Below are 15,383 nucleotides of genomic sequence, written 5' to 3' on the forward strand. Positions count from 1 at the left end.
TGGAGGCCTCAGCGCAGATGCACAGCGGGTGCACCACTGGCATGCCGAAGGAGTGCAAAAAGTCAAGCCCATCTGCGCCTGTCTGTGCCTAGACCGTGGCCGGTGCCAGGAACTCGGGCTCTTCCACCATCTGCTGTTACTTAGCCTTCAAACTCCTGGACCTGGGCCCCAGGAATCAAGACAACAACTGCAGCAGTGCATTCCCCCAGACCACAGTAGGGCCATTTGCTTGCCACCAATACCACTTCACCTGCAACACCAAAGCCACTGCTGGTTCCCCATCCCGAGAAACTGCTCCACAGCTTACTGCTCAACACCAGATCCCTCCGTAAACACACCACAGAAATATGGCATAACATAACCACCCTCAACCCAGACAAGATGTTCATCACCGAGATCTGGCTCACCCCGCATCAATCCCCAACATCTCCCATGTAACCCCTCAAGACTACAAAGCTGATTCAGAGACCGCCAGAACAAGCGCAGAGGAGAAACTGACATCATCCTCAAGGACAACCTCCTAAGCACCACTACAGAGGATGACACATCTCCCATCATGGAACACCTTAACTTCCTGGAGCGTGGCATGGCCGGCCAAGATGGCAGTTGAGGTTTAGAAGAAGCTCCACGGCGACACCCGTTCAGGCTGCACCTTGCCTCCTCCCACTTAGTCTCCCCTGTCCTATGTGGCACTTACTGGCCTTGCTAGTCAGGCCTGCACTCTGCACATCCTGAAGAACTTCTCTAAGGTGGTACAGATGGTTCTTCCAGCTGGAACTGAAGACCTCAATGTCCTCTAGATAGATAGCTCTTAAGATCTCCAATCCAGCAAGACCTAGTTGGTCAACTTCTTGAAGGTGGCAGGGTCGTTCTTCTACCTGAAATGCATTACCCAGACCTGGAAGTGATGTCTTCTCTTCGGGATCTAGCTTGAGGCAATCTGCTATTACCTGAACATTAAATCAAACATACTGAGGAACTTGGCAGCTTCCAACCGATCTATGATCTAATCAGCTCAAGGAATGGGGTGTGTGTCTGTCTTCGTGGCTACCTGGAGCCCCCAGTAATCCACACAGAATCGATGTTCTGGGGTGACACATGGAGGAGCAGCCTTGAGGACCAGGACCACTGGGTTGGACCAAGGGCTGTTTGAGGGATCACTAACCCCTAACTCTAGCATTTTTTAAAAGTCCTCCTTAATGCTAGCTCTCACCTCAACAGACAGACAAACATAACCACCCTCAACCCAGACAAGATGTTCATCACCGAGATCTGGCTCACCCCGCATCAATCCCCAACATCTCCCATGTAACCCCTCAAGACTACAAAGCTGATTCAGAGACCGCCAGAACAAGCGCAGAGGAGAAACTGACATCATCCTCAAGGACAACCTCCTAAGCACCACTACAGAGGATGACACATCTCCCATCATGGAACACCTTAACTTCCTGGGGCGTGGCTTGGCCGGCCAAGATGGCAGTTGAGGTTTAGAAGAAGCTCCACGGCGACACCCCATTAATCTGGCATTTTTTGACAGGTAGACGGGCAGTGAGGTGGTGTGAAACTGATGTTGGGTGTGGCGACATCCCGGGGATAAGATCATAGCCGGCTGTGGATGGGGGACACCGGATGCAGCCAACGACTGTGAAGAGCGGCACGGCCCACATGCATGCAGCTGACGGAGGCTGCAAGAAGTGCTGAGCTGGGCCGCCGTGAAATGGAGGCTGGACTGGGCCCTTACTCGGGACATGTGGCGGTGAGACGAGCTACTGGAGGATGGTGGAGAGTCAGTGAGTGGGCCCCTGGGGGAGAGCAGTGGTGTGGAACAGGTGTGGGCCCGCGAGGAGACTGGCGTGCTGGGGCATTGTCAGACTAAGGAGCCGTGAAACGCTCCTAGCCCTGTGTCTCCGCTCCCTCCTTCCCCCATCCCTCTATTTCCTCATGAACTCGTAAAGCAGAAGTCCCCTGGGGACTGGACAGCCAATGACGACGTTACCGGTCCTGGCTGTGGTGATGCACTATTAACACTGCTTGCCCCATTCACCTCCCCCACCACTCCCTCCCCACGCCACAGAATGCAGCTCCGGCTGCGCGACCTTAGGGACGGCTGAGATGTACATAAAATCCTGGAAAACATCCGCAGCCCTAAGAAAATCCCTGGCCTGGTGAGGGCAAGTCCTGGAAGAGGGGACCCTAGCGGCAATTGATATTGCAGCTAGAGGTGGGCCTTGGCCCCTCGGCTGGAGAGAACAACGTAGAGATTGCAGAAGCAGTTCAGAGGTGGGAGCCACTGTAGTGGGGAGCTGCTCATGCTGTTGCACTTCCAGACGACCGCACGCTGGACTTCTTGTGCTGTAGGGCCCACCTCCGTGCTGAAGTGCACCTGCAGCGGGACGGTACCCGTGAACTGCATGCCATCACGCGGCACCACAGTGGGACAAACTGAGATAGCAGAAGAGGTAGAAGCTGTGGACCCAACGAATTACAAAGAATCTGCTGCATTGCAGCCCATCCGGTACTGCGCCTGGGGCAACCAGATCCCTGTCGCTGTCACAATGGGTCAGCTACACTCTGGGTCAGGGAATCAGGGAACAGCTCACAGGCATCGAGACCTAAAGCCCTAGCCTTCAATGGTGACAAACTTGATGGGGTACTGGCAGCTGTGGAGCACATAGGTGCACCCCTTAATCAGACACGAACATCACTGGAAAACAAAATCGACAAAGTAACAAGTGACCTCAATCTATTACACGCTGACCACCATAAACTGGTGAACAAAACTCAACTACTGGAAGGTAGCTTGACTGATCTCACTCCCAAGACTAATCAAATGGATGCCTCACTGTGATAATTAACCAACAGGGTCGTGGCACTGGAGCACCAGGTAGAAGACGCGGGGAGGCGCACAAGGCAGAACAACATTCGCGTGGTGGGCCTTCCAGAGGGAACAGAAGGTGATTGTGAGAGAACAAGGCTGATTGCAGAGGCCCCCTAACTTTTTGCCCCCATTTTCCACTTTTTGCTGGTGTTTTCCTGACTCTGATGGTGCCCTGGGTGCTGCTAACCAGTCGAAGGGCCTGTGCTCTGTGTAAAATCAGTATACAAATTAGGCTTATTATAATTGGCTAAGTCAACCTACCTATAGGTCACTAGTATATGGTAGGGCATGGAGGTTTAGGGACCCCAGCATAGGTAGTGCCCTCATAGGTGCACTGCTGAGGTGCCCAGTGTCAATTTAAAGGCAGGCCTGCCTTGCTGGCTGCTTTTAAATTAAAGTTATATGCAAAATCGACTTTGGAATTAAAAGTAGTTCCAAAGTCTTAAACTACCTTATTTTTACATATAAGTCACCCCTAAGGTGTGCCCTATGTGCCCCTAGGGCTGGGTGCCATGTAACTAGAAGCCGGGACCTTATAAAAATAGTTTTTTAAGCCCTGTTGAGGTAAAACAGCCAAATTTGTTTTCCCCTCATTGTAGTGAATGGCCTCCATAGGCTAGAATGGGGAGACTTTATTTTAATTTTAAAAGTCCCCTCAAGTAACAGATACCAGAAGTTTCGTATCACATTAGTTGTTATAATAAATCCCACAACTTCCAGTTGTGGGATTTAATATAACTAGTTCAGGTAGAGTTTTTTTTGTTTGTAAAAAAATGTATTAGAGAAAAATATAAGACGATACACAGTATGCATTGACATTTTTCAGTAATCCGTGGTTCAGATGGTAATTTTACAAATGATATCTGAATGTACATTGTCTAATAGGTACATTGATTCGTCGACATAGACTATGGTTTGAAAATTAGGGGGGGTGTGGGGAAGGGGGCAGAAGTTATTGGGGGGTCAAATTGTAATAGAGGGGATCAGGAGAGAGAGAAGAGTGATAGAGAGGAGAACGGGGAAGTAGGAGGGTTAGGTAGAATATTAGGGGGGAAAGGCAAATATTTTGGCTCTGTGTTTCTGGGTTATTAGATGAATATTCCGGTTGTTCCTCGTCATTTGCCGACGATCTTATAGGATTGTGCCATTTGATACATTTATCAACGTGTATTGTAGGGTGGGCCAAGAGGATATATTTATGGGGGGGGAGAGGGCCATTCCAGGGGAGGGTAGACAAGGGAGAGTATCTGTGTAGATTCAGGATTAGATGTATAAAGAATCCGGTTTTGCCTACTAATGTTGGACAGTTAGCCTCTGATCGAGCAAAACCAAGAAAGATAGTTTCTAGTACGTATTTAAGCGGGTCGATATGGCATGGTATAAAGGATGTTCTCTGGGATGAATATTCTCTGGAGTGGAGGAAAGGGGTAGGAGAGCAGGGAGGGAAGCGAGGGAAGGAGAGAAAGGAAGATGGTGGGGTGTCAACTGCCATCCACTGACCATCAGCCAGCTGCCTCATGGTCTTGTCAGGAAGGGGCTCCAAATTTCTGTAAATAGGGCCGCTTGATCCTGTAGGTTATAAATGACTCGCTCATGGGTAGCTGTTTGGAACATGGCTGTCATCCATTCCGTTGGTGTTGGGGCAACAGCAGACCTCCAGTGTTGAAGAATACAGATTTTCGCTGTGGCAATTGCCGTGTGAAGTAGTCGTTTATGGGGGCGTGATAGGGAGGGGTATGGGCGCATGTTGTGTAAGATAATGAGTGTTATCGGTGACGGGTTTGGTATTGATATGAAATCCCTAAGTGTCTGGAACACAGCTTCCCATAGGGGCTGTATCGTCGGACAGTGGCACAGAATGTGAAGTAGATCACAATGGAGCTCTGCGCATCGCCAACACCTCGCATGTGGTATCAGACCTGCCCTGAAGAGTTTTGTGGGGGTCCAGTACCAGTCCTGGAGGATTTTGAAGAGACAGAATTTCAGGCGGGCCTCGCGGACCCCTCTGTCTAGGGCTTCGATTATGTCTTGCCAATCTTCTTCTGTGTAGGCTATCGCTAGTCGATCTTGCCATCTGAGACGCAGTCGTTTTAGGAGGGGTTGCGAGTAAAGATGGTTCGTAATCTCTGCGTATAGACCGGCCATAACTCCTCTGTGCCGGCCCCATTTCTGCAGGTAATTGACAACGGGTGAGGTTTTGATCGTCCACGGGGGGGTCCTAGGGCCTTGCGCATACAGTGCATGAGTTGCCTGTACCTCCATTCCTGATTTTTGTGGATTCCGAACTCTTCCCGTAGGGATTCAAAGGACTGGAAATCATTGCCATCTGTTATTTGAGTTATGTTGTGGATACCAGCGTCGTTCCACTGGGGCCATCTTAGGGTACTTCCCCCTATTTTTATACATTTGTTTCCCGCTAAAGGGGCTTGAGCATGAAGAGAAGGGTGCACTCCCAGTAGCCGGTGGGCTCTGCGCCACGCTGTATTTGTGGCCGCGAGGATAGGATTGGACGAGTGAGAATAGTCGGTATATATCCCGCCTAGTTCGGAGTGTTGTCCCTGTATGTGTTTCTCCGTGATTGTCCATTGTGGGGGGTCTGGAGTGCCTGGTAGTGTGTAGGCTAGTTGTGATAGTTGTAGGGCTAGAGCGTATTGTTCTACTGAGGGTAGACCTAGTCCTCCATAGGTTCTGCGCGCTAATATTGTCCCCGGTTTTAGTCTTGGCCGTATAGAACCCCAGACAAAGGACCTTATCAAAGTATCAATCCTTTGGAGAAGAGAGAGCGGAATCTGTAGCGGGAGCATGCCTAAAACATATGTGAAGCGGGGAGGGTGACCATCCTAACCGCCTGTGTTCTGCCCCACATAGATAGGCCGAGTAAGGTCCACTTGGCAAAGTCCTGTTTCATCCGGGATATAAGAGGGTCTAGGTTATCCCTGACCATGTGTTCTAAGCCTCGGTTAATATATGTCCCCAGATATTTGAGGTGGGTTGGGGTCCATTTAAATGGGCGGCCATAGATTGCAGCTCTCGTTGTTACGCGAGATAGGGGCAACGATTCACTCTTTTCCCAGTTTACTCGATACCCGGACAAGGGTGCAAAGCTTTCTATGATAGAGAGTAGGGATGGGACGGATCTCTCTAAGTCAGACAAGGTTAACAGAATATCGTCTGCATATAGATAGATTTTGGAGGAACCCCCTGGTAAGGAGATACCTGTTATCTGTTGAGAATTCCTTATAGTTGCCGCCAGCGGTTCCATTGCTAGTAGGAATAAGAGCGGAGACAAGGGGCAGCCCTGTCGAGTGCCCCTTCCGATGGGGAATGGGTCCGACAGAAAGCCCCCACAGTTAACTTGTGCCGTAGGGTGATCGTATAATAATCGGACTTTAGAAATAAATTGATCTCCGAGACCAAAATGTTTCATGGTGGTGAAAAGATAGGGCCATTCGATGCGGTCGAATGCCTTCTCCGCGTCGAGGGATAGTGCCAAGGCTTCTTCTGGTAGGTTTAACGATTCAAGCAGGGTGTGGCATAGTGTGCGCATATGGTTTCTGGAAGTGCGGCCCGGTACGAATCCCACCTGGGTATGATGGATTAGGGACAGTATGACTTTGCGTAGATGTGCTACAAGGACACTAGCTAGTAATTTAACGTCTCCGTTTAAAAGGGAGATGGGGCGATAGCTACTGCAAAGTAGGGGGTCCCTTCCAGTTTTAGGCAGGACAACAATCGTGGCCCTGTTGGACAGGGCACCCAGAGATCCCTCCTGGCACGCCTCCATGAGTGCCTCGTGTACTGCTGTGGTTGTCTCCTCTCCTGACCATCTGTAAAATTCCGCTGGGAATCCATCTTCGCCCGGGGATTTATGGTATGGGAATTTTGTGATAACCTGTATAATTTCTTCCTTGCTTATATCGCCCTCAAGGAGAGCTCGGCCGGCTTCCGATAGGCAGGGCAATTTTGCCACAGTGAGAAATGCCTCTGTCTGTGCCTGGTTGGTCGGGGTTTCGGGGGTGTAAAGGAGTTGATAATATGTAGCAAATTCATTCACAATGTCTTGCGGGCGGGTCAGTACTGCTCCGGAGGGAGATGTTATAGCTGGGATAGCTGAGGCAGCATCTCTCTGTCGGAGCTGTGCCGCTAAGAGGCGTCCGGCCTTTTCTCATTGTTCATAGTGGCGGTGACGTAATCTTTGTAGTGCATATTCTGCCTGCGTTGTGTAACGTTCGTTGTGTGCCATTCTGGCTTGTTCGAGGGAGCGGCGTAGCTCTGGGGACGGCTGAGTAGTGTATTGTTTGGTGAGGCGTTGGATCGTGTCTTCTAAGGTGCGGTAGCGGACCTCCCTATCTCTATTGGCCAGTGCTGCGTCCCTCATCATGTTCCCTCTCAGAGTGGCCTTAGCCGCTGCCCATAAGACCCGCTTGGATGTCACAGAGCCTATGTTTTCGGTCATGTATGTGGATATGTGGGCCTTGAGTTGCTCTTTCCCCTGGGGGGAACGGTATCTGTGTATGGCCAAGCGCCATGGTTTACGACCAGGAGAGGTCAAGCCCACCTGAATAGAGAGTGAAATCGGGGAATGGTCTGAGAGTCCGCTATCTAAGATGCTAGTGTCTAGTATTTGGGGAATTATGGTGTGTGATACAAGAAAATAGTCCAGGCGTGATTGGGTGCCATGGACGGACGAAATGAATGTGAATTCCTTGTCCTTTGGGTGTGTTAGTCTCCAGCAGTCGACTAGACCTACATCTGCTGTGATGTCCGTCAGTAAGGCCCTATCAGGATTATTGCCCACATCGATGGGGCCTGTCCTGTCCAGTATGGCATCTCTAGTAAGATTCCAATCCCCTCCGATGATATAGCGTGTGGTCCCTATTTCGGTCAGTACGCGATTGAGTTGTAGGAAGAAGGAACGCTTTGGTCCGGTTGGTGCATAGACAGAGCCCACACATAGGAAGGTATTTCCTATTTTCAGTTTGACAAATGTATATCTCCCTTCTGTGTCATTCCATGTTTTAATGATCTAGTGGTCGGCAGGGATTTACGAATTAGTATTGCTACAACACATTTACGGGGTGTGCCTCCCTTGATTCCCTGATCTTCTGGACAGCAGCTGAAGAGGACCTTTCCTACCCAGTCACGTCCAAGTTTATCGGACTCTATATTATCAAGATGCGTTTCTTGGATCAGGGCTATGTCTGCTTTTTTAGATTGGAAATATGACAAGATCTTTTTCCGTTTGATGTCATTCGTCATGCTATGAACATTCCAGGAGAGGATTCGTAGAGGGTGTACTATGTGGCGGGTTGTATCTGGCATACTGAGTTGGAGGAAGGAATTTCAGCAATACTGGGGGTGGTAGTCGTGTGGTACTGTGTTCGCTGTAATATGAATATTTGGGAGTTCGAGGGGTGAGACAGAGGCAGCTGATGAGGGTCGGGTACCCCGACAAGAAAAGGGGGGGGAGAAACAAGAACGTGTAGGGGTTGGTGAGGGAGGGGAAAGGGATAATATGGGAGGAAAGAAGGATAGAGTTAGCGTTTGTCTGTAAAGGGGAATGGATGTGATGATTAGGAGGGGAAGAGGTTAGAGGGATATAGGGAGGATCGGGAGTACTATGCTCCCTTAGAGACGCTCTGTAAACGGCGAGTCCGAGTCCTATCCGACCTCCTAATGCCGTCGATGCAGCCTCTCTGCCGAGGAGGCGGCGTTGGGGCAGGGGGAGGCCAGCATTGATCCAAGGTGATCGAATGCACAGGTTCTGAGCTGAGTTCCGGAGGAGGGGAACGGATATGGGGGGAAGCCATGGGCATATTATGGAAGGGGGGGGCTGGGAGAGGGTAGTAGCCATGTTGATGAGGGAGGGTATGATGTGTAGATAATGGGGGGGGGATTTGGTGACATAATTTTAATATGGTGAGGGTGGGTACAGTGGGAAAGGTGGTAGAGGGGGAGTTCGCACTGGCCTGGATTAAGAGATGGAGAAGGATCCAGTTGATACCTCGCAGTGTCCAGTGTCTAAGTTAATAGGGTAGATGTTTATCCTATTTTCGAGTGAAAGGGGGCTAGCGATCACTGTACTTGATGTATGTCATCGCGATGGGTTCTATGTTGTGAGGGTATATTGGTCGAGGAGGGGGGTGGGTGTGGATCAGGGTGTGTATTTGTAATCATGATTATAATGATAGATATAAATGTGGTGATGGTTGTAATGTAGATGTTACCGTAGTTGTTGGTATTTGTGTAAGGGGGGGGAGAAGTGATTTGTGGGATCAAGGGGTGGGTGTCTGTAGGGCCGGAGGAGAGGAGAGGGCGGGGGGGGGAGGGAGGGAGTTAAGTAACATAATGCCGGTTCAGATCAGGATATTGGAGTACATTTGCACATAATAACAGTTGAAATATTACTATACTTATATAGCATAATATCGCTATGTCAAACAACATAGGCCCTCATTACGAGCCTGGCGGTCTGTGACCGCCAGGCTCGCGGTTGGCGGGAGCACCGCCGACAGCCCGGCGGTGCCCCGCAGGGCATTCTGACCGCGGCTCTTTGGCCGCGGTCAGTGCAGGAAAACCGGCGGTCTCCCACCGGTTTTCCGCTGCCCATTGGAATCCTCCAAGGCGCGCAGCTTGCTGCGCCGCCGAGGGGATTCCGACCCCCCCTACCGCCATCCAGTTCCCGGCGGTCCGCCCGCCGGGAACCGGATGGCGGTAGGGGGGGTCGCGGGGACCCTGGGGGCCCCTGCAGTGCCCATGCCACTGGCATGGGCACTGCAGGGGCCCCCGTAAGAGGGCCCCTAAATGTATTTCACTGTCTGCTGCGCAGACAGTGAAATACGCGACGGGTGCAACTGCACCCGTCGCACAGCTTCCACTCCGCCGGCTCGATTCCGAGCCGGCTTCATCGTGGAAACCTCTTTGCCGCTGGGCTGGCGGGCGGCCTGAAGGCGGCCGCCCGCCAGCCCAGCGGGAATGTCAGAATTACCGCTGCGGTCTTTCGACCGCGGAACGGTAACCTGACGGCGGGACTTTGGCGGGCGGCCTCCGCCGCCCGCCAAGGTCAGAATGAGGGCCATAATGTCAAACAGCATAATGTCACTGCAAACTGTTAATTTGTATATCATAACATAGTATAATATAACATAACGCAATATAACTTATTTCCACACAGGTAATCTTATTACATTCTATTAGTTTATATGTCGTGGGACCAGCCCCGGGGTGGGTGTTGTTATTAAAGGGTGGAACATGGGTTGTGTATACAAGTGGTTGGTCTACTGCTCATCATCTACGTGGTCAGGTGTCATCGCGAGTATATGGGGGGGTTGCATCCCCCTCATGGGGAGGATTCTGGGGAATACGAATGAATGTCGACCTGTTTGTCATGTCTCCATGGAGATATTGGGGGTCATTCTGACCCCGGCGGGCGGCAGGAGCCGCCCGCCTGGAGGGAACCGCCAGAATACTGCTGCGCGGTCAAAAGACCGCCGCGGGTATTCTGGGTTTCCCACTGGGCTGGCGGGCGACCGCCAAAAGGCTGCCCGCCAGCCCAGTGGGAAACACCCCTCCATGAGGATGCCGGCTCCGAATGGAGCCGGCGGAGTGGAGGATGTGCGACGGGTGCAGTGGCACCCGTCGCGTATTTCAGTGTCTGCAAAGCAGACATTGAAATACAAAGTGGGGCTCTCTTACGGGGGCCCCTGCAGTGCCCATGCCATCGGCATGGGCACTGCAGGGGCCCCCAGGGGCCCCACGACACCCCTGACCGCCATCCTGTTCCTGGCGGTCGGAACCGCCAGGAACAGGATGGCGGTGAGGGGGTCGGAATCCCCCATGGCGGTGCAGCAAGCTGCGCCGCCATGGGGGATTCCCAGGGCAGCGGAAAACCGGCGGGACACCGCCGGTTTTCCTCTTCTGACCGCGGCCAAAAGGCTGCGGTCAGAATGCCCTGCGGGGCACAGCCAGCCTGTTGGTGGTGCTCCCGCCGACCCCGGCGGTCCTTGACCGCCGGGGTCAGAATGACCCCCATAGTGTTCCCGTAAGAAGGAGTGGTGTATCTCTGTAATATGTAATGTTGTGTTGTATTATATCTTATTGTCCCCTGTGGCAGTACTCTAGTGATCGTCGGGATGTGTATTATTGCGTGTAGATTATATTACATTCGTTTCGTTTCCCGGAACGGCCGTTTAAGGGAGAAGTGGAGGGTGGTAGATTTAGTTGAGAGGGGACAGCATTACGACTTGTCTGAAGGATCGGGCCTATTCATGTAGTCTTGTTGTTATTGTGTGGTGTTGTGTTGTTGAATATTCTATATTGTAGTAGTGCTGTGAGGGGTTGAATGGTAGCTTCTCTTTAGGTGTTGGAACTTGCCCCTACTGAGCAAGGTCCCGATGTATGTGTTTGCATCACCTGTGGGGTCTGCAAGATCCGGCTTGTGCGTTTCGTGTTATACAGTGGATGTCTATGCAACAGTGTTATAGAATAAAGCCCTGTGTTATCTTGTAGAACATGTAAACATAATGGTCATCTAATGTTGTTAAAAAGGTTATTGACGATTGTTAAGTAATAATGGTTACAAACAAAACCCAGGCTTGTACTCATCCTTCCATGAGTTCTCGTCGTTCCAGTTTCAATGTCTTGTGATCATCTCACATGCACCCAACGAGGGATCGGTGTCTCAGGGGGGTAGAGTCATTGGTTTTAGAGGTGATCTGGATTTGTCTCTTTCTGACAGTTGGGTGTAGGTTGCCACAGCGTGGAGAACCTGACCCCTGTCGTCGTGTAGTCTGGCTAGCCTCTCTGCGTCCCTGCCCCTTTGATTGAGGTCGGTGTCTTGATGGAGCGGGCCTTCTTTCTCTGGGCCCGGGGGTAAGAGTCCTCCCCCTTCGTTTTCTCTCCCGGTATCTTGTGAATAGTCTGGATTGGTAGAGTCCATAGGCTGATGTTGAAAAGAGTCAAGGAAAAGGCTCAGTTCGTCTGGATTATAGAAGTCTTTGGATATACTGTTATTGGTGACCCACATTCTGGCGGGGTCGAGGAGGCCGAATTTCATCCCCATTTGGCGAAGTCGAGGTCTTAGAGCTAGGAAGGCTTTTCTTCGTTCGTTGGTGTCCTTGGAGTAATCAGCTGTTATTCGGATGTCATGTTGGCCTATCCGGAAAGGGCCCTGTTTACGCGCCGTTTGTAATATCTGTCGGGCATGGTTGTGGCGTAATAGAAAAGCGATTATCGGTCTGGGTCTTAAAGATGTATCAGAACGTTTCGGGCCTACTCTGTGTGCTCTTTGGAATTCCAGCGGTGGGTCGAAGTCCAGGGAGGTTAGTTTGGGGAGAACGGAGCCCAGGAAGGCCTGCATGTCTGTACCTTCTTCATGCTCCGGGATTCCCAGTAGGCGAATGTTATCTCTTCGGCTCCTATCCTCTAGGTCTGTGAGTTTACTCCTAAGGTGAAGGAGGTCTTGGTCTCTGTCTCGATAAGTGTTCATCTGCGTTTCTAATGAGCCCATGCGGTGTTCCAAGCCTGTCACCCTGGTTTGAAAACCTGCAATGTCTGATCTCATAGATTTGGTTTCCAGGGTCAGTGAAGACAGAGAAGCGTCCATTCCCTATATTCGGCGGCTGACAGCGGTGATCTCCTGTAGTATTTTTTCCATGGTTATGGATTGTTCCTTGTCAGACATTGTGGTGGATTGTGTTGGGGAGGGTGGTGAGTGAGGTCCTGTTATTGTAGATATTGGACGCTTGTGATGGAGAGCTTCGGAGAATAATAATTGTTGCGCCGACTTACCAGTGGGTTTCTGGTTTGTTTTGCTGCCAGGCATCGCCTCGTCCGTCTGCGTGTGTTGTCCATCTGGTTCCGGAGTTTTCCTCAGAGTCTGGCTCTTGTCTTGTTCTGACTTTTGATATTCTCTCTTTTTTTTTTTTTTTTGCCCTTTTCTTTTTCCCCTCCTCTTCTTTTTTTGTTTTGTTTTGGGGGGATTTTATGGTTGAGGCGGTAATTTATTTGGTCCTTTTTCTGTTCCCGGATGCGTTGGGGGGGGGAATTTTTTGGTGTGTTTCTTCTTTCTTTCTGTCTTCTCCTCCTGTTTTGTTTTTCTTTCCCTCTTTCCCCCCCTTTCGCCTCCCCTCTCCTTCTTTGTTTAGCTTGGTTCTTAGCTCTCTTCTTCCCCTTTTCTGTTTGCTCTTTCTTCCTCCTTCCTTTTATTTTTCCCTTACTCCCCTTCTTCTCTTGTTTCCGTGTCTTTATTCCTTTCTATTGTTTACTGTCCTGGTTCGCCCCTCCTCGCCTCCTCACCTTGTTCCCCTCGCCGCTCCGCGGCGTTGTCTTCTTTCCTCTCCCGGGCCAAATGCTCACCGCCTCCCTTTGGAAATAGGATGCGAAGGACTGTGCCTGCGACTCCAGTCGCCGTAATGGTAGGGAGGCCGGCTCCTCTCTCGGCTCGAGAGCGCAGCTCCTCCCCCGCAGTTGGGCCTACCTCGATATTGTACACTCTAGATCCCCTGATGCTCCGGAGCGTGTCCCCACTCAAGGTCGGAGGTCCTGGGCTTTGGGAGGCTCCTCAGGGTCTTCCGGACTGGGTTCCTCCGTCCTTAAGAGAGACGGTTGTCTGGTCGAGGAGACGCGGCTCCGCCCTCTCTGTAGGCCATTTTTCCCCCCTTTCCCTCCGAGGCGCGCTGTCGGCCGATACGGTCTCGGCGGCAAGTTGTTGAGGTTCGGACGGAAGCTCGAGGTTGTGGGAGGGTTTCGGCGTGCGTTAAGGTGATTTTTCGGCCTCCACAGGGCCCCGCCGCCTCCTCGGGGCCACTGCGGCGCGGAGCTCGGGGCTTAGGCGGCCATCTTCTTTCGTGGCCCAGCCAAGCCCCCGTTCAGGTAGAGTTTTAAACGTTACCTGAAAAGTTGCCAACTTCAGCCCTGCATTGTTTTTGCTGCTGTGCTCTAATTGGCCAGCCTCTGGCAGCGTGGCCAGGCTGCTGTGATGAGGTGTGAAGTGTCTTGGCTTCACACAAAGAGATGTGCCTGTGGGAGGAGATCTCCCCTCAGTAGATGGTGAGGCAGGAAGGGGGAGGGCTGCCAAACTGGTCTTCAAAGGCAGAGAAGGACATTTGGAGCAACCCAGCAACACCCCCACATCCTGCAAACCCGGACAATTAGGTGCCCCCTTGATTAGATTAGGAGAGGGCAGGAGAGGGCTGTGTTTAGGTTTTTAGCCACACTAGAGGGAGGGCTCAGCCATATGTAACCTTTAAAAATCACTTTCAGCCATGATGGATTTTTGAGGAATGTTGCTCCCTGGGATTGATTTTTGCCACACTTCCCAGGAAGTCGTCATCACAGGGGTAGGGACCCTGCCCCTGATTTGAGAACCAGGACCCCCCTGTTTTTCACCCAGGAGCAGGAATAAAACTGGCAGACCTGCACCCACACGTCAGATCCCCATCAGATTCCAACAAGGAAGAACTACAGGAGAAGAAGGATTGCCCTGCTGGACCCCTGGCCTGCACCTGGATCCTGAACTCTGAAGGACTGCACCAGCTGCACACTTGGGCTTCACCACAAGAAGGATTTTGCCTGGCTTCAACTGGCTCAAGGAGGGACTCCCAGTTTGCTACAGGTGAAAAATTGCTAACCAGAGTCCCCTGCACCACCTCCTGAGGAAACCAACCAGCAGACCACTGTCCAGTGGCCAAAAATGAGTTTGCGCCAGGTGCATTCTGGGAACTGTAGTCCACACCCCCAAGGAGCATCTCAGAGCTTCTGGAACCCCAGGATGACCTGTGAACCCCAAAGGAACCTTAAAGGAACATCTGGAAGAAGATCCAGAAGTTTGGAGAACTTTTGGAAAAAAGCTTCATAGAGGGACTGACCCGCCGTGGCAAATCTAGCCGGCTTGCCTCACCGCTACCTGGCCTGAATTTCAGGTTCGTCCTGGTGAAGAAAATCTCCAAAAAAGAGACTAAGGAGGTCATTCCGACCCTGGCGGTCCATGACCGCCAGGGCCGGGGACCACGGAAGCACTGCCAACAGGCTGGCGGTGCTTCCAGGGCCATTCTGACCGCGGCGGTAAAGCCGCGGTCAGAAAAGGGTAACCAGCGGTTTCCCGCCAGTTTTCCCCTGGCCCAGGGAATCCTCCATGGCGGCGCTGCTTGCAGCGCCGCCATGGGGATTCCGACCCCCTTCCCGCCACCCTGTTTCTGGCGGTTCTTACCGCCAGGAACAGGATGGCGGGAACGGGTGTCGTGGGGCCCCTGGGGGCCCCTGCACTGCCCATGCCACTGGCATGGGCAGTGCAGGGGCCTCCTAACAGGGCCCCATGAAGATTTTCACTGTCTGCTTTGCAGACAGTGAAAATCGCAACGGGTGCAACTGCACCCGTCGCACCCCTGCAACTCCGCCGGCTCCATTCGGAGCCGGCTTCCTCATTGCAGGGCCTTTCCCACTGGCCTGGCGGGCGCCCTTTTGGCGGTCGCCCGCCGGCCCAGCGGGAAAGCCAGAATGGCATCCA

Source organism: Pleurodeles waltl, chromosome 1_1 (genome assembly GCF_031143425.1).
Source record: "Pleurodeles waltl isolate 20211129_DDA chromosome 1_1, aPleWal1.hap1.20221129, whole genome shotgun sequence".
In the NCBI taxonomy this organism is placed as follows: domain Eukaryota; kingdom Metazoa; phylum Chordata; class Amphibia; order Caudata; family Salamandridae; genus Pleurodeles; species Pleurodeles waltl.